We start from the raw sequence: 20,851 nt of genomic DNA on the forward strand, positions 1-20,851 counted from the left end.
TTAGGCAAGTCACCTATATCCTCTTTTTTTTTTTTTTTTTTTTTTTTGCTGAGGCAATTGGGGTTAAGTGACTTGCCCAGAGTCACACAGCTAGTAAGTATTATGTGTCTGAGGCCAGATTTGAACTCAGGTCTTCCTTGAATCCAGGGCTGGTGCTCTATCCACTGTGCCACCTAGCTGTCCCTACACCTATAGCCTCTTAATCACAATTGGCTTGCCTGTAAATTAAGGCTAAAAATAGCCCATGCCTCATAGAATCAGAGATGTAGAGCTGAATGGGACTGAGCTGAATGAGATCATCTAATCATTTTACAGATTAAAAAAATGAGTCTCCATCAGGTAAGATCACTTGACTAAGGTCACACAAATAGCAAGCTTCAGAAGGGAGATTTCAGCCCAGTTCTTCTAACTCTAGAACCCATGTCTATTTTTTTCCCCACTCTTGTTAGGATCCAATGAGACAAAGCCCCAGCAAACACTAAGCTCTATACTTTCAGTATTGTTGTTACTGTGATAGTCTTCTATATGTGTTTTGTCCTCCTATTAGATCATAAGCTATAATGAGGACAGGGGAGAAGGAAGAGGACAGTGTCTTATTCAAATGTCACATTTCTTCCCAGTGTTCTAGCATATGGTAGCTGCTTAATAAATATTTGTTGAATGAATCACTCTAAGTATATTCTTCATTCAGGAGTCTATTAATCAGAAAATGTGTAGAGTAAACAAATCACAGGCACATTCCATCCATTACTATAAGGAGCCTTACCTTATCTATATCATATAATTGGACAGTTGACATCCTTTCTTGCTCTAATTGACAGGAACATGGCACAGGAGACCCTATTTCCTAAAGTGGCTTGTTAAAAGAACAGCTCTTTCTCTAAGTATATGTGACAGAGTGAGTTTCATGCCCTTTGTCCTTAGGGAAAATCAACCATCATCTATTTTTCGCCTGTACCAAATATGGAAAAAAGCTGATGTTTAGAGTTGTCTGAGGAACCTAAATGAGGAGTCCTGGGTAGAGCCCTTGCAGTCCTCCTTGTTTTCCACTGGCTGATTAGGGAATGGTCCTCAGCAATTAATGCTAATGAGGATGGCAATGTTTGGCTTTCATTTCTGATTACTCAAGACCACTTAAGAAAGTGGCTGCCTGGTGTTTACTAGCTAAATTAGTTAGCTGAGCACATTGCTCTTTCAAAATCCTAATAGTGGTTTGTGGTCAAAAGTTCTTGCCTATTTTTTTGTTTTGTTTTGTTTTATATTTTATTTTTCTTTTTTCACAGTAGTGCTAAGTGCCTAAAAGTCTTTGTAAGCTTTGCTATTTTTTTAAAAGAAAAGTATTTTATTATTTTCCAGTTACATGTAGATATAGTTTTCAACATTTATATAAGATTTCCAATTTTATATTTTTCTCTGTCCCTCCCCTCCCCAAGATATCAGGTAATCTGATACAGGTTATGTGTGTGTGTGTGTGTGTGTGTGTGTGTGTGTGTGTATATATATATATATATATATACACACACACACACATATATATATATATATATAAATAATAGCATTAAAATATTTCTGCATTAGTCATGTTATAAGAGAAGAATCACAGCAAAAAGGAAAAACCTCAAAACAAAAAAACAACAGCACCAAAAACAAAAGAAATAGTATGGTCCAATCTGCATCCATATTCCACAGTTCCTTTTTTTTTTTTCCTAGACTTGGAGAGCCTTTTCCATCATGAGTCCTTTGGAACTTTCATGTACTGTTGGATTGGTGAGAAGAATCTAGTCTATCACAGTTGATCAATACGTAATGTTGGTGATACTGTGTACAATGTTGTTCTGGTTCTGCTCATCTCATTCATCATCAGTTCATACAAGTCCTTCCAGGTTTCTCTGAACTCCTCCTGCTCATCATTTCTTACAGCACAGTAGAATTCCATTACATTCATATATTACAACTTCTTCAGCCATTCCCCAATTGATGGGCATCCCCTCAACATCCAATTCCTTTTCACCACAAAAAGAGCAGATATATATATATATATATTTGTACATGTGGGTCCTTTTCCCTTTTTTATGATCTCTTTGGGGAAAAGACCCCAAAATGGTATTGCTGGGTCAAAGGGTATGCACAGCTTTATCACCCTTTGGGCATAATTCCAAATTGCTCTCCAGAATGGTTGGATCAATTCACAGCTCCACCAAAAATGCATTGGTGTTCCACTTGTTCCACAGCTTCTCCAACATTTATTATTTTCCTTTTTCATCATATTACCCAATCTGATAGGTGTCAGGTGGTACCTCAGATTTGTTTTAATTTGTATCTCTCTAATCAATAGTGATTTAGAGCATTTTTTAATATGGCAATAGATAGCTTTGATTTCTTCATCAGAAAACTGCCTGTTCATATCCTTTGACCATTTCTCAAATGGGGAATGACTTGGATTCTTATAAATTTGATTTAGTTCTTGATATATTTTAGAAATGAGGCCTTTATCAGAAGTACTGGCCATAAAAATTGTTTACCAATTTTTGCATCCCTTCTAATTTTGGATGCATTGCTTCTGATTAAATTTAATGGAATCAAAATCATATATTTTGCATTTCATAATATTCTCTATCTCTTGTTTGGTCATAAACTGTTCTCCTTTCCAAAGATCTGAAAGGTAGACGATTCCTTCCTCTCCTAATTTACCTATGGTATCACCTCTTATGTCTAAATCATGTACCCATTTTTACCTTATTTTAGTGTAAGTTGTAAGTTGTTGGTCTATGCCTAATTTTTGCCATACTCTCTTCCAGTTTTCCCAGCTGGTTTTGTCAAATACTGAATTCTTATCCCAGAACCTGGAGTCTTTGGTTTATCAAACACTACATTAATAAAGTCATTTAATACTGTGTCTCTTGTGCCTAGCCTATTCCATTGATCCTCCACTCTCTTTCTTAGCCAGTACCAGATAGTTGTGATGACTGCCACTTTATAGTAGAGCTTCAGATTTGGTACAGTTAGCCCACCTTCCTGTGCATTTTGTTTTCATTATTTCCCTTGATATTCTTGACCTTTTGTTTTTCCAGATGAATTTTGTTATCATTTTTTCTAGCTCTATAAAATAATTTTTAGGTACTCTGATTGGTATGGCACTGAAAAAGTAAATTAATGTAGGTAGAATTGTCATTTTTATTATATTAGCTTGGCCTGTCCATGAGCAGTTGATGTCTTTCCAATTATTTAGATCTGATTTGATTTGTGTGAAAAGCAGTTTGTAATTGTGTTCATAGAGTTCTTCAGTTTGTCTTGGCAAGTAGACTCCCAAGTATTAATACTTGGGAGTATCCTGAACAATCCTGATTGTGACTCCATGATATTTAAAATGCTTCTTTTTGCCTGCTTGGAGTATTTTCTCCTTCACCTGATAATTCTTGGAATTTGGCTACAATATTCCTTGGAGTTTTCCTTTTGGGGTCTCTTTCAGGAGGTGATAAGCAGATTCTTTCAATGATGATTTTATTCTCTGATTCTACAATATCAGGGCAGTTCTCCTAATAATTTCCTGGAATATGGTGTCTAGACTCTTTTTCTGATCATGGGAGACCATTAATAGCTTGTTCAATTTCTTTTTCTAATGTGGGCTTATTTAAGGATGTTACTTCCTCTTCAGTTAATCTGGGCAGTTTGCATTTTTGTAAATATTTATCCATTTCATTTAGATTGTCAAATTTATTGACATTCAGTTGGGCAAAATAATTCCTAATTATTGCTTTATTTCCACTTCATTGGTGGTGAAATCATCCCTTTCATTTTTGATACTGGTAATTTGGTTTTCTTCTTTCTTTTTTAAATCAAATTGACCAGTGGTTTGCCTATTTTATTTTTTTTCCATAAAACCAGCTCTTAGTTTTATTGATTAATTCTATAGTTTTCTTTGTTTCAATTTTATTAATTTCTCCTTTAATTTTCAGGATTTTTAATTTAGTATTTAATTGGGGATTTCTAATTTGTTCCTTTTCTAGCTTTTTAAGTTGCATGCCCAATTCATTAATCTTCCCTTTCTCTCTTTTTCTTTTTAAGCCTCCAGGGTAGGGAGGGTGCCCTTCCTCTTTCTCTTTTTTATTCATGTAAACAGATAGAGCTATAAAATTTCCCCTAAGTGAAAACTGGAAGATAGTAAGGCAGAAATTAGGCATAGACCAAGATCTTACACCTTATAATAAAATAAGGTCAAAATGGATACACAATTTAGACATATGAGGTGATACCATAGGTAAATTAGGAGAGAAAGGAATAGTCTACTTATCAGATCTTTGTAAAGGAAAACAGTTTATGACCAAACAAGAAATAGAGTATATTATAAAATGCAAAATGGATGATTTTGATTACATTAATTTAAAAAAAAATTTTGTACAAATAGAAGCAATGCATCCAAAATTAGAAGGGAGGCAGAAAGCTGGGAAACAATTTTTGTGGCCAGTACTTCTGATAAAGGCCTCATCTCTAAAATATATCAAGAAGTAAATCAAATTTATAAGAATCCAAGTCATTCCCCAATTGAGAAATGGTCAAAGGATATGTACAGGCAGTTTTCTGATGAAGAAACCAAAGCTATCTATTCCCCTATAAAAAAATACTCTAAATCACTACTGATTAGAGAGATGCAAATTAAAACAACTCTGAGGTACCACCTGACTGCTATCAAATTGGCTAAAATGACAAAAAAGGAAAATAATAAATGTTGCAGAAGCTGTGGGAAAGTTGGAACACTAATGCATTGTTGGTGGAGCTGTGAACTGCTCCAACCATTCTGGAGACCAATTTGGAATTATGCCCAAAGGGCTATAAAGCTGTGCATACCCTTTGACCCAGCAATACCACTTTTGGGTCTTTTTACCAAAGAAATCATGGAAGGGGGAAAGGGACCCACATGTACTAAGATATTTCTAGCTGTTCTTTATGTGGTGGCAAGGAATTGGAAGTTATGGGGATGCCCATCAATTGGGGAATTGCTGGACAAGTTGTGGTATATGAATACAATGGAATACTATTGTGCTGTAAGAAATGATGAGCAGGAGGAGTTCAGAGAAACCTGGAGGGTCTTGCATGGGCTGATGATGAGTGAGATGAGCAGAACCAGAACACTGTACATAGTATCATCAACATTGAGTGTTGATCTACTGTGATGGACTATATTCTTCTCACCAATGCAATGGTACAAATGATTTCCAGGGAACTCATGATAGAAGAGGATCTCCAAATCCAAGAAAAAAAAATCTGTGGAGAATAGATGCTGAATGAACCATACTATTTCTTTTGTTTTTGGTGCTGTTGTTTTTTTCTATTTTGAGGTTTTTCATCATTGCTCTGATTTTTCTCTTATAACATGACTAATGCAGAAATAGGATTAATGTTATTCTGTATGTATATATATATGTAACCTATATCAGATTACCTGCTGTCTAGGGGAGGGGGAGAGAGGGGAGGGAGGGAGAAAAATCTGAAATTGGAAGGCTTGTATAAACAAAGGTTGAGAACTATCTTTACATGTAACAGAAAAATAAATAAATAAATAAATAAATAAATAAATAAATAAATAAATAAATAAATAAATAAATAAATAAATAAATAAATTTCCCCTAAGCACTGCTTTGGCTGCATCCCATAGATTTGGGTATGTTGTCTCATTATTGTCATTCTCTTAGATTGAATATAGTCATTGATTATTTCTATGATTTGTTGTTTGACCCACTCATTCTTTAGAATGAGATTATTTACTTTCCAATTAATTTTCAGTCTACCTTTCCATGGCTTTTTATTACATGCAATTTTTATTGCATCATGATCTGAGAAGGATGCATTTACTATTTCTGCCTTTCTACTTTTGGCTATGATGTTTTTGTAACCTAATCCATGGTCAATTTTTGAAAATGTGCCATGTACTGCTGAGAAAAAGGTATATTCTTTTCTATCCCCATTCAATTTTCTCCAGATATCTATTATGTCTAACTTTTCTAGTATTATATTACCCTCTTGCACTTCTTTCTTATTTATTTTGAGGCTAGATTTATCTAGTTCTGAGAGGGGAAGATTCAGATACCCCACTAGTAAAGTATTAGTGTCTACTTCCTCTTGTAACTCATTTAACTTCTCTTCTAAGAATTTGGATGCTATACCACTTGGCGCATATATGTTTTGTTTTGGTTTGGTTTTTGTGTAGGGCGATGAGGGTTAAGTGACTTGCCCAAGGTCACACAGCTAGTAAGTGTCAAGTGTCTGAGGCTGGATTTGAACTCAGGTCCTCCCGAATCCAAGGCCAGTGCTTTATCCACTACGCCACCTTGCCATCCCAGCATACATGTTTAATAGTGATTTTACTTTATTATCTATAGTATCTTTTAGCAAGATGTAGTTTCCTTCCTTATCTCTTTTAATTAGATATATATTTGCCTTTGCTTTGTCTGAGATAAGGATTGCTACCCCTGCTTTTTTTACTTTAGTTGAAGCATAATATATTCTACTCCAGCCTGTTACCTTTACTCTATGTGCATCTCTCTGCTTCAAATGTGTTTCTTGTAAACACATTTTAATCCACTCTGCAATTTGCTTCCATTTTATGGCATATTTCATCCCATTCACATTCACAGTTATTATTACTAGCTGTCTATTCCCTTCCATTCTATTTACCCCCTTTGTACTTTCCCTCCTTCTTTCACCCTATTCCCCCTCACCACCATCTTGCTTCTTACCCCTGCCTCCCCCAATCTGTCCTCCCTTTTTATCACCCCCTCCCTTTTCTTTACCCTTTTCTCCCTTGATTTTGCCCTTTTGATAGAAGTATTAGTGCCCCCCTTTCCCCTTACCCTTTTACTTCCCTAAAGAATAAGCTAAGTTTCTTTATCCAAATGAACGTATGTGTTATTGCCTCTGTGAAGCAAATCTAGTGAGAGTAGGGTTGAAACAATGTTCACCCATCCTTTCTTTCCCTCTATTGTAACAGGTTTTTTCCACCTCTTCATATGATGTAATTAACCCCATTCCACCTCCCTTTTCCCCTTCTCCCCATAAACTCCATTTTTAACCCCTTAATTTTCTTGATATGATCACATCAAAGACAGTTTATATTTATACCCTCTGTGTATAATCCTTCATCTGCCCAAATACATGTACAGTTCTCAAGAGTTATAAGTATTATATTCCTGTGTAAGGATGTAAACAGTTAAACCTTATTGAGTAACTTTTTTCCCCCTGTTTACCTTTTTAAATTTCTCTTGAGTCTTGTATGTTAAGATTGAATTTTCTATTCAGATCTGGTCTTTTCATCAGGAAACCTTGACAGTCCCCTATTTCATTGAATGTCCATCTTTTCCCCTGAGAAAGAATGATCAGTTTTGCTGGATAATAGATTCTTGGCTGCAATCCAAGCTCCTTTCCCTTCCGGAATATCATATTCCAAGCCTTGTGATCCTTTAACATTGAAACTGCCAGGCTCTGTGCAATCCTGACTGTGACTCCATGATATTTAAAATGCTTCTTTTTGCCTGCTTGGAGTATTTTCTCCTTCACCTGATAATTCTGGAATTTGGCTACAATATTCCTTGGAGTTTTCCTTTTGGGGTCTCTTTCAGGAGGTGATCAGTGGATTCTTTCAATGATGATTTTATCCTCTGATTCTATAATATCTGGGCAGTTCTCCTAATAATTTCCTGGAATATGGTGTCTAGACTCTTTTTCTGATCATGGCTTTCAGGCAGTCTAATGATTTTCAAATTCTCTCTCCTGGATTTTTACAGGTCAGTTGTCTTTCCAATGAGGTATTTCACAATTTCTTCTATTTTTTCATTCTATTGATTCTGCTTGAGTGATTCCTATTGTCTAATGGATCTTCCACCTGTCCAATTTTAATTTTTAATGCATTGTTTTCTTCAGTGAGATTATGCACCTTTTTTTCCATTTGGCCAGATGAATTTTTTAAGGAATTGTTTTCTTCAGTCAATCTTTGTGCTTCCTTTTCCAAGATACCAATTCTTTTTTCATAATTTTCTTGTGTTGCTTTCATTTCTCTCCCCATTTCTCTCAATTGATTTGTAAAATCCTTTTTGAGATTTTCCAAGAAGACTTTTTATTTTTGAGACTAATTCATCTTCCCTCTTAAGTCTTCACATGTAGGCAATTTGGGAGTATTGTCCTCATCTGAGTTTGTGTTTGCCCCTTCCCTATCAATACAGAAGCTCTCAATGGTGAGAGCTCTTTTTTGTTTCTTACTCATACTGCAACTTTTTGTTTGTTTGAGGTCTGCTCTGGGGGCACCAGGGTCCCTGTTTCAAGCTTCTTGTCCTGAGGCATAGGGCCTGTGTCACTGGCTTTCTACACTTAGGCCTCTATGGTTTGTGGATTTCTCACCACCCTGACCTTACTGGCTGCGTACTGGGATTGGTAGGCCTGTCCTATGGGTGGCCTTCCCACTGGCAACCTGCCCTCACAGCTGGTGCAGGTGGGTTTCGCCACTGTCCTGCTGAGCTACCAGCTTGTTGAGCTAGGACCCAGGGGCCTCAGTTGCTTGGCTGTGGCCCACAGCTTCCTGTTGACTTTTCCCGATCACCTCAGAGCTGCACTGTTGCTGTGTGCTGCACCTCCCTTTTGCCCTAGTGAGACTGACCTTTCCTGAAGTCTTCTAAATTATTTCTATTTGGAAGACTGTGACTCTCTGTCTCTTTGCAGGTTCTGTAGTTTTGGAATCCATCTAGAGGCTAGATTTGATGTTATTTTTGAGGGAATAGAAGGAGAGCTCAAGCGACTCACTGGCTTTTCTCCGTCATCTTGGCTCTGCCTCTTTGCTGTCTATTTTTGACCCATGAATTTAATGATGACCCAAATGTTTCCTTCAAAAGAACTCTAACCACTCAGTATGTATTAACTTTGGTTTAGGAAAAAAAGATATCTTCCTTCTCTCAACCAAGCAATTAGTCAACAAACTTTTTAAAGTGCCTACTAAGTGTTGGGTATACAAAGACAAAAGAATGACTCCTACTCTCCAGGGGCTTATATTGGTAGTGATGGTGGGTGGTGAGAACTATCTTTTGGAATAATATACATAATCATGTATGTATAAATATATACATATGTGTGTGTAAACACACACACAAGCACACACACGAAGTAAATACAAGATAATTTGTGAAGAAAGAACTGACTGCTGGTTGAACAGGAAAGGCTTCATTCAGGAAGGTAGCAGAGCTCCTCAATTTTCATTCTACTGAAATACCTCACTTAGCTCACTCTGCCTTTTATTGTATCTTATGCATACATGTATGCACTCAGCCACAGTGTCCCTCTTTGTGTGATTGAATACTCCTTATAACATGATTGACTCTTGTCCTACTTTCTGAGGGCCAGCCCTGTTACATCTCACACTCCCTTTTTTCAGGTATTTTGCATGTTGCTCTTTTCTCTGCAATTGGCTTGAGTTCCTACTGACTGTGTTTCCTCCATTCTTAGGGACCAGCAACAAGCACCTCATTTCTATTTAACTTTTACAAAATAATATTAACTTCAAAGATATAGCAAGTACAAATATACAACAATTTCTCTAGTAATTAAGGAACATAGTAGTCCTTATACCACCTGGGTTGCAAGGGGTGTGGGAGTTAGACTCACACCTTAGCTCTGTTACTACAAAGTTCCCATTCCAGGTAAATATCACTGGGGCTTTTCCTGGGCTGGAGTCCTAGACCCTTGTTTCTCAGTGCTTCACTTCTGAGCTGGCTGCAAACAGCCAGTCTGGATTTCTGGATTAGATTCTCATGGCTTGTGCTGTTGGTTTTAATGGGAGCCTCCTCTCTCTGTATCTAGAATGGAAAAGAATGAATGAAAAAGTCAAGGGACAAGGCCCATTTCTTGGAGTGATATGCCATTAGGGGCAAGAGGGGATGAAGAAAGAAGCTTTGAAGCCCTCCTCCCTGACTTCATGGTCTTGCCAGATATGAATGGGGTCATCTCACTCTAACAGATGTGAATCCAGCAAAGCCCCAACAGGTGCTGACTGACCACTTTGAAGATACTAATAGTTCTAGCTATGCAACCAATCACAAAAGGGTCTTCCCAATTACACGGTGGACCAACATAGAATGTCCATTCATGCCCCTGTCTTCATTATTCTCCTGGAAGTAGCTCTCCAAATCCTCTGTGTGACATCTTAACAAACTTAGGGGGTCTGTATAGTGTTATATATGCTGACTACTCCTAGTCAAGTACAATGTTAAATACAACCTCCATAACTCTCTTTTCTGATCCCTAACTGTTATTGCTCTCCTCTTCTCACAATTACTTTTCATTAAGTCTTTTATATGCTGTATAAGTCTTATATGTCCATTCAGTTGAATATGAGCTCCTTGGCTGCAGGGTCAGTATGTGTGCTTCTGTCTGTCTGTCTGTCAGTCAGTCTGCAGCTTCTGGTATTGTGCTTGACATTGTTTTCCCTATTATATCCCCAGTTGGTAATTTCACTAGCATCAAGGATCTCAGTGAATAAGCCTCCATTACAAATGCATATCAGAAACAGTCCTGCAATTTACAGTCTCAGATATTAGCTGGAGACAATGTGAGGTTGTGGCCCACTCCAGAGTTACGCAGCCACTACATGTCAGTGTCATGACTAAATTCCAAGGAATACTTGCTAACTAGTATATATTTTTATGTGAATTAAATTGACTTGTACAAATCTTTCAATAAGAATGTAAAATAATTGAAGAGATTTTTTAAATTGGTTTTAATATCTCCAAGAAGTATCTTGCAGTCACCAAATGCTTAAATGTTTGTTGAAATGAATTGATTTTTCATGCCTTCCATTAAGTTATGGAATTCTAAAGCAAAGTGTGTGGACATTGATAAATGGAAATATTTCTGTGAATGTAAAATGAATTCCTTGAGTCATAGTAACTGGAATTAGAAAGCTCAAAAGACTGCACTGGCTGAAAAAGGACCTTAGAGGTTGTGGAGGAGAAAAGCAAAGTGCTCTCATATAGATATCCTTGCCTTACCTGCCTTCTGGCTTTATTAACTCTATAATCTTTGCATCGGGGACTGAGCCTTTTCGTACAAGGTCTACAAAACAAACAAACAACAACAAACACTAAACCATTGCTGAGGAGTCACTTCCTTTGAATAATCTTACCATTTCCTTTTCATCTGGTCTCTAAAGTTGTTTATGTTGGTTCTAGGGACATAGCTTGTGGGAGAATGGAATAATAAGATGTGAAATTTCCAAATAAGGTCACTAAGTCTAACTTCCTAATTATATATAGAAATGAAGGGGTTCACCCAAGGTTACTCAGCTAACAAGTACTATAGATCAGATGTGAATCTGCATCCTCTGCCTCCCACTGAAGGGCTTTTTCCATTATACTTCAATGTACCCCTTAGAGAACAGCCAGTCTAAATGTTTCATCAGTAAGATGTAGGTACTAAGGGCCAGAAAAAGAAGCAGAAATTAATGGCAGAAGTTGAATTTAAGCAGTTGTTTGGCTTTTAAATACAATGTCACTATGTCATACAGACTCTCCAACCAGTTGTGGTTGTGACATGCAGCAACCAGTGCTAAGTACTGGGGATAGAAAGAGGATGTTGAGTTTTTCATATGACCTGAAAGATGATGCTTCCTAGGATCTGTTCCTGAATGACATTTTCAGTGCTGACACTGGGCTGGATTTTCTCATCAGCTTTGATATTTCTTTGTCTAAAGCTCTGGACTCATTCCAGGGGAAGCAAGTATTTCATAACCCTGTCACTGGGGATCTTGTGGATAATCATGAAACTTCCCAGTCTAACCAGCTTTTTTTTCTAGCTCTCTTTGCAACTGGATCATAAGTGCTTCAATTTGTATAGTATAGCCCTACAATTTGTAGGTTTTAAAAGAGCTTTTTTAATGAAAACCTCAGATTGCATTTCAGGAACTTAATAATATCTTCCCACTCATTTTTACTCTGATCATGAAATTAGTAGTTTCTGGGAGCTATGGTCGGTAAAAGATAAATATTTTTTAAGGGCTGAGGTTGAAATTAGGGGTTTGGTTTTGATGACCTTGAAGGTTGCTTACTTTTTATTATTATTATTATTATTATTATTATTATTATTATTATTATTATTATTATTTTGGTCTGGCTTTTGCTTTAACTCTGTAATTTCTTCAGGGTGTGAGAGTATAGTCTTTGGTAGAATATTGGTATAGTACCACATCTGTAAGTTTGCTAGAATAAGTTTTCCCCAATAAAACGTCCACAAACACATGTGTCAATCGTGTGTCATTCTGAGCTAAAGATACAAAGATGAAAACCATCACAGTTGTTGCATTAAAGGAGTTCAAAATCTAATAAAAGATGATTAATGTGCATGTAAAATTATAGAATGTGATAAGGACAAATGAATGAAACATAAAGTTGAAGTGACATAAGCCATTTTGAACTTCTCCCACTAACTTTTTTTTTTTGGCGGGGCAATGAGGGTTAAATGACTTGCCCAGGGTCACACAGCTAGTAAGTGTCAAGGGTCTGAGGTCAGATTTGAACTCTGGTCTTCCTGAATTCAGGGCTGGTGCTTTATTGACTGTACCATCTACCTGCCCCATCCCAATAACTTTTAAGAGAAAACCTTTTTGAGAATAGTTTATTACCAAAAAAGAGATAGAGAATAATATGAAATGAAAAATAGATGATTTTGATTACATTGAATTAAAAAGGTTTTGTACAAACAGAAGCAATGCATCCAAAATTAGAAGGGATGCAGAAAACTGGAAAACAATTTTTATAGCTGGTATTTCTGATGAAGGCCTCATTTTAAAAATATGTCAAGAACTAATTCAAATTTATAAGAATCCAAGTCATTCCCCAATTGAGAAATGGTCAAAGGACATGAACAGGCAGTTTTCTGATGAAGAAATTTAAGCTGTCTATTCCCATATGAAAAAAATACTCTAAATCACTATTGATTAGAGAAATGCAAATTAAAACAACTCTGAATTACCACTTGACACCTAATTAGCTAATGACAAAAAAGGAAAATAACAAATGTTGGAGAAGTTATAGAAAAATTGGAACACTAATGCATTTGTTGGTGTAGTTGTGAACTCATCCAATCATTCTGGAGAGCACTTTGGAACTATGCCCAAAGGGTGATAAAGCTGTGCATACCCTTTGACCCAGAATTACCACTATTAGGACTTTTTCCCAGGGAGATCATGGAAAAGGGAAAAGGACCCACATGTACAAACATATTTATAGCTGCTCTTTTTGTGGTGGCAAGGAATTGGAAATTGAGGGGTTGACCATCAACTGGGGAATGGCTTAACAAGTTGTGGTATATGAATGTAATAGAATACTATTGTGCTGTAAGAAATGATGAACAGGGAGATTTCAGAGAAACCTGGAAGGACTTTTATGAACTGATGCTGAGTGAGATCAGCAGAACCAGGAGAACATTGTACACAGTATCAAGAACATTGTGCATTGATCAACTGTGATAGACTTGATTCTTCTCAGCAATACAATGGTCCAGATAATTCCAAAGGACTCATGATGGAAAATGCTCTCTAAATCCAGAAAAAAAAGAACTATGGAATCTAGATGCAGATCGAACCATATTATTTCTATTTATTTTGTTTTTCTTTTTTAAGATTTTTCCTTTTTGCTCTGATTCTTCTTTCACAGCATAACTAATAGAAAAATATGTTTAATGTGATAGTACATATATCACCTATATTGGATTGCTAGCTGTCTTGGGGAGGGGAGAGGGAGGGGAGGGAGGGAGGGAGGGAGAAAAATTTGAAACTAGAAATCTTATTAAAAATGTTGAAAACTATCTCTACATGTAACTGGAAAATAATAAAAAATATTTTTATGAAAAAAGAGGTAACCTTATTTAGTTTGCAAATTTTAGAATTTGGGTAAATGTTATTGAATACTTATTGAGCCTTTTAAAGAGATATTCATATGGCATATTAAATGAATAGAGATGACTGATTTAATCAGGAGAGGACAAAATAATCTCCAATGGGGGGACTCAAATCATCCATTGTTATTAGGCCACAGATTTACAGAATATCTGAGTTGGAATGATCTTAGAAGCATTATACTGCAAAGTATAATCAAATAGGTATGTAATCTATATCTCAATAAATAGTCATTCAAACTCTGCTTGAAGGAATGTGGTAATAGGGAACTCACTACTTCCTAGATCAACCCATTCCCATTTTGGACAGCTGCATTTAACACACGTACCCACTTTTATGCAAGTAGATAGATAGATAGATAGATAGATAGATAGATAGATAGATAGATAGATAGAGATAGACACATATATGTTTTTGTATATGTATATGTATTTATGTAGGTGTATTTTGTAGCCCAACTGTAAGCAATGTATATCTTTTCAATTTAGAAATTCTCAATTTCTCTAAAGAGCATTTGATATTTATATTCACGTCTTGAGTGTGAACATTGTTTTCCAGATGTTATGCATTTTGTAGATATTTTGAAAGGGATTTTCTTCTTTTCTTATTTCCTTCTAATTTTGTTTTCATTTATAAATAAGATTATTGGTTTCATGAATTTATTTTGTATACTATTATTTTACTGAAATTATTTATTATTAATATTGTTTTATATAATAATAATTTCCTGGTAAAATACCCAGCTCCAGCCACCAAACATGAATTTTGAGTCAAAGAACAAGAACTTATTAATTACTTACCATATGTCAGGCGCTGTCCTAAGAGTTCAGGATGCAAAGAAAGGCATGAATGAATGAATGAATGAATGAATGAATGAGCAAAAAGGAAGGACAGAGGGAAGGAAGGCAAGAAGGAAGGACAGATGGGAGGGAGGGAGGGAGAGGGGAAGAAAGAAAGAAAGAAAAGCTTTCTTTGGTCTCATGGATCATACATTCTATTGGGGAAAACAACTTGTAAACAACTAGTTACATACAAAATACATATCTAGACTAGACGGAAGACAATCTGAAGTAAGGGCATCAAGATAGGAAAATAGAACACCACAGGAGGTGAAAAATCCTCATAATATAACTTCAGAGAATTGAGATAACCACTCCTAGCTCCACTCTTTGCTCTCTAGATAGTGGCTTTAGTCATCACAATTGTTGTTCCCAAAGTTGTAAGCTGATTTATTTGATTTACTACAAAAATTGTAGTAGATGGTGGTTCTGGCTGCTGAACAGGCAGAGTAAGTGTTGGAGTTGCAAGTCCTACATCTCCATTATCTATACCAAAAAGATCATTTAGACTAATTCCACTTTCATTCAAAGCAGCAAGCAACAAGTCTTGTCCTGACTCCAACATTTTCTCTTCAGGGTCTGGAGAGCCAGCAGCAACATGGAGCTGGCAAGAGAGCTCTGGGGTGGCGAAAACTCAGAAGGGCCAGTCTACAGGAGCTGGGTAGCAGTGTTGGCTCCCCACAGCCATCTTGATACCCATTGTCCTCCTCCTCTTCTCCCCCCTACCACTCCCCTTTCCCATCCCATCTACCTTCATAACTTTCATAAAAGACTCTCATATCTTTTTCCATTTTTTCTCTATAGTTTTTATTTTGTTTTCAAAATGTTTTTTTTGTTCTTTTTGTAACTCCTGTTTTAACTCTTTTAGGAATTCTTCTTTTTGTGTGCAATCTGCATTTTTTCCTTTGAATCTTTGCTTAAAGATGTTTTAAAGTCCATTGTCTTATATATTTGTATCTTGAGCTTCTCTATCACTAATTTTTTTGGGGGGTCAGGTTATTTTTGTTTGTTTTCTCATTCTTCTAGCCTACATCTTGACTTTGAACTTAATGTTAAAGTTGGGCTCTGCTTGCCTTGGAGTCTGTCTCATTTCAGACTTTTTTTTGTTCTTCTGTTTTCTCAGCTAGTTCTGGAAGTTTGTAAGTTTCATGTTTCCAAGGTGGTGTGATCTAAGGAGAAGTTTGTTTCCTGTTTTCATGGTCTGGGATCTGTAAATTCCTACCTCTATAAATTTCTTTGGGTCTGTTTTGATTTTGAGTGGTTGAGTTTCAGGAGAATTATGCTCAACTTAAGTAATTTTTTTTTTTTTTGGTGAGGCAATTGGGGTTAAGTGATGTGCCCAGGGTCGCACAGCTAAGAAGTGTTAAGTATCTGAGTCCAGATTTGAACTCAGGTCCTCCTAACTCCTATCCACTGTGCCACCTAGCTGCCTCTCAACTTAAGTACTCTTATCTTACTTGGAAGTTCTTCTGGTTTAAAGTGATTGGACTTCAGAGTTCCCCTTTGTTCTTTTTGTTGTTGTTGTTTGTTTATTTTCCACTGAAGGTTCATGTATGGGACTAAAGGTTAGAAATTATTCCTTCCTCTGCTCTTGGGCTAGGTCACACAGCTAAATGTTTAGAACTTGGTTCTTTCTCTATACACAAGTAGGGCCTCTCTCTTTTATGACTGCTTTTGACCTCCCTGGAACTGTTATCTTGAACAAAGCTGCAAAATGGTACCTGTTCCTGTTCCTAGCACTACATTAGGTTCCCCTGGGTATTCTTTCTGCCTTGGTGTTTTCTGCCCTATGTTCAGTCTCAAACCACTTATCATTCCAGGAATCTAGATTGCTACCCATCCTTGCTGTTACTACCAATGGCTGTTGCTGCTGCTGCCTCTGCCTTGGGTACTATTGATGTGCTAGGCTTCTCACTAGTCACTTCCCCACTGTCTACAGATTTCTCTATATTCCTAATCTTCTTAGGGCTGGAAAAATAACTCAATATGACTTTATATTAGCTTTCCAAATCAGAATTTGGTTTGGAGCATTTTCTAGATTGTTTTGGAAGCAGTGTGTTCAATAAACTGGGCAAAAATGCTCTCACTTAGCCATCTTGATTGTGCATCTGTATAAATTGTTTAAAACTATTTATGATGTCATTGGTGTAGGTAATCCCTCTAGCCAAAAATATTATCACACTATTGCATTCTAGTAATATAATGGACTGTTTGGCAATATAGTGAAGTCTATGAACCCTCCTTTAGAATAATGCTTTTCAGTGTCATGTGTGTATACATATATATATATATATATATATATATATATATATATATATATATATATATATATATATATATATACATACATATATATATGTGTGTGTGTGTGTGTGTATATGTAGGTATATATATGCACATACACACATATACATATTTAATGGGTATGTGTGAATTAAAAGATACAAAATATATTAAAATTCAGTTATCAAAGCCTTAAAAATAAATTTACATAATAAATGTTGGAGAAGCTATGGAAAAATTGGAACAATAATTCATTGTTGGTGGAGCTGTGAACTGATCCAACTATTCTGGAAAGCAATTTGGAATTATGCCCAAAGGGCTATAAAGCTGTGCATACCCTTTGACTCAGCAATACCACTTTGGGGTCTTTTTCTCAAAGAGATCATAAAAAAGGGGAAAAGACCCATGTGTACAAAAATATTCATAGCTGCTCTTTTTGTGGTGACAAAAAATTAAATATTGAGGGGCTGTCCATCAATTGGGGAATGGCTGAACAAGTTGTGGTATATGAATGTAATGGAATTCTATTGTGCTGTAAGAAATGATGAGCAGGAGGAGTTCAGAGAAATCTGGAAGGACTTGCATGAACTGATGATGAGTGAAATGAGCAGAACCAGAAGAACATTGTATACAGTATCATCAATGTTATGTGTTGATCAACTGTGATAGACTATATTCTTCTCACCAATCCAACAGTACAAGAAAGTTCCAAAGGACTCATGCTGGAAAAAGGCTCTCCAAATCCAGAAAAAAAAAAAAAAAGAACTGTGGAGTATGGATGCTGATTGAACCATACTATTTCTTTTGTTTTTGGTGCTATTGTTTTTCCTTTTTTGAGGTTTTTCCTTTTTGCTCTGATTCTTCTCTTATAACATGACTAATGCAGAAATATGTTTAATGTTATTATACATATATAACCTATATCAGATTACCTGCTGTCTTAGGGATGGGGGGAGGGAGGGGAGGGAGAGAAAAAAATTTGAAAGTGGAAATCTTATAAAAACAAATGTTGAAAACTATCTCTACATGTAACTGAAAAGAATAAAATACTTTTATTTTTAAAAATTTTAAAAATAAATTTACAGATGCATGGTTAAGAACCAATTCTTGCTCTATTGCTAACCTAGTGATTAGCCTCTTTGAATTCAGCTAGGCTGGTTCTGAGAAAACAAATACAATCCTTCACTAAATTCATATTCAAATACTTTCTAGTGTAATGGGATACTGACTAATGAGATCCCAGGCTTTAGAGCTTATATAAATCCTCCCTATTAGTTTATATGGAGTATAATATTCTCCTCCTCCTCCTCCTTCATCATTATTGTTATCATCATCACTATCATATATAGAATTTTAGGGTTTAGAAGTACTTTACATATTACCTTGTGCAATATTCCTCATCTATTGCCCTTCCAGCACCTGGAAATGTGGGAAACTAACTGGTTTCAGTGTTGGAAAGATTGAAGACAGAGCCAGAACCAAGTTTATATTCAAGAGTATCAATATGCCCTACCCTTAGATTGTTGTTGTTGTTTGTTTTCTGCCTTCCTAGAAGGCTTTTGTTTAGGGAGGAAAAAATATTCTGGGCCACCAAGTGAAATATTTGGTAGCTTGCTATTTAATGCCATACTTGACCACCATGTGTTTCTGAACATAGAGTGCCTGGCCTGTTTCTTTTGAGTTTATTCTTTACTGATATTATAAAAAATAAGTATTTTGGTATAGAATGGATCAGTTTATGAATTTTTATGCTTTTAAATTTTAGATCTATCAGAAATCAATACAGCAACCAAAAGTGATAGTAGAAATCTCTGCAGCTGGTAGCAACAAGTGGTGAATCCATTGAGGAGCTAGCCTTTATGAGAGCCATGCTTTATTCAATCTATTAATGATTTGACTCAGTAGCTAGCTAATGTTGTGTGTGTGTGTGTGTGTGTGTGTGTGTGTGTGTGTGGTTTGGCTAATTGTGTTTGCTAAATTATTTGGGGGCCAGGCTGGCTCTTCTAAATTATTAAGTACTTATAAATTAATGGCTATTTATATAATAATGGCTATTGTACCCTTTTTGGCAGTAATCATTTATTATTAATTAATATTAAATATTAGAAGAGCATTGAGCACATGGCATTTGCCACAAGCTGAAAAACCCCCAGCAACATATTTCTTTTTGTTTGTTTGTTTGTTTTTTAGTGAGGCAATTGGGGTTAAGTGACTTGCCCAGGGTCACACAGCTAGTAAGTATTAAGTGTCTGAGGCTAGATTTGAGCCCAGGTCCTCCTGACTCCAGGGCCGGTGCTCTATCCACTGTGCCACCTAGCTGCCCCCGAGCAACATATTTCTAAGAGAGAGAAGGCATGGTCTAATAGCCTACCCTGTCTCAAGAGGAAAGAGCTTACCAACCAAACAGGATTCCAAGCCTAGAGTACAAGCCTGAGACTGCTGGCCTCCTGGTTGAGTTTTTTATGCTTTTCTGATAGAGGTGGGTTACCACACACTGATCAAAGCTATTTGGCTAGCATCATTCAATTCCATTGGTTGATGTGACCTGAGGGTGGTCCATATTAAAATGAGCTGTGTGGTAATGACATCAAGGCCTAATGGGGGAGACCCCCTGAGGGGCAAAAGCAAATTAAGATAGATGTGGCTTAATCCCCTCAATTCACTGAACTAGACACAAAGAGTTTTATCTTCATTCCTTGGACTCACCCTGAATAGGATTAGGCCTGAAAGAGTTTAGAAATTTCTCAAGAAATGGGCTTTCTGAAGTGTGTGTGTGGGGGGAGAGGAGAGGAAGCTAAAAACTGGGTCCCTGGGTCTAGAAGAAATTTGCTATTAATAATTATTTTCTCATACTGATTTTAGCAAAAGAGAAACTTTTCCACTGGCAACAAGATATTCAGAAGTGAACTGGATAAAGACATTGAAGAGAGAAAAAGCTTCCAGGATCCAGGATTTATGAGGCACAGTTCATTCACATGTTTTCTCTAACTGTATGCATTTGTGCTTCAAGTTACTAATATATCTGATATCAAACCATTATGAGATAAATTTGATATAATTTCCCCCACTTGACCACTTCCCTTCTTCTCCTAGGTACATTACCTTCATGTTTAGAAGCTTTACAATTTCATATAATTAAAGGTATCTATTTTACCTTTTGTAATTGCCTCTATCTTATTTCTTGAATTATTTCATTAATTATTTCATTTCCTACTCATAATTATAGTGTTATAGTATAATATTTAATATTAAGATCATGTATCTATTTAGAATGTATTGTGTAATATTATGTAGTATTGGTTGAAGCCGAATTTATGCCAGTCTGCTTTACAATTTTCCCAGCTGTTTTTAGGAATTAAGGAGTTCATTGCACGATGTTTATATTTTCTACTTTATCAAATACAAGGTTTTTGAGTTCTATTGCTCCAGATTCTTCCATGTCTATTCTGTTCCACTATCTCTTTCTCTTTTTTTTATTTTTAATTTTTTTTAAATTAATAAAGTATTTTTTTCCTGTTACAAGTAAAGATAGTTCTCAACTTTTGTTTATACAAGCTTTCCAATTTCAGATTTTTCTCCCCCCTCCCCTAGACAGCAGGTAATCTGATATAGGTTTTTTTTAATATATATATATATATATATATATATATATATATATACATATATATATACACATATATACATATATATACATAATAACATTAATCCTATTTCTGCATTAGTCATGTTATAAGAGAAAAATCAGAGCAATGATGAAAAACCTCAAAATAGAAAAAAACAACAGCACCAAAAACAAAAGAAA

This window comes from Dromiciops gliroides, chromosome 2 (genome assembly GCF_019393635.1).
Source record: "Dromiciops gliroides isolate mDroGli1 chromosome 2, mDroGli1.pri, whole genome shotgun sequence".
Classification (NCBI taxonomy): Eukaryota; Metazoa; Chordata; class Mammalia; order Microbiotheria; family Microbiotheriidae; genus Dromiciops; species Dromiciops gliroides.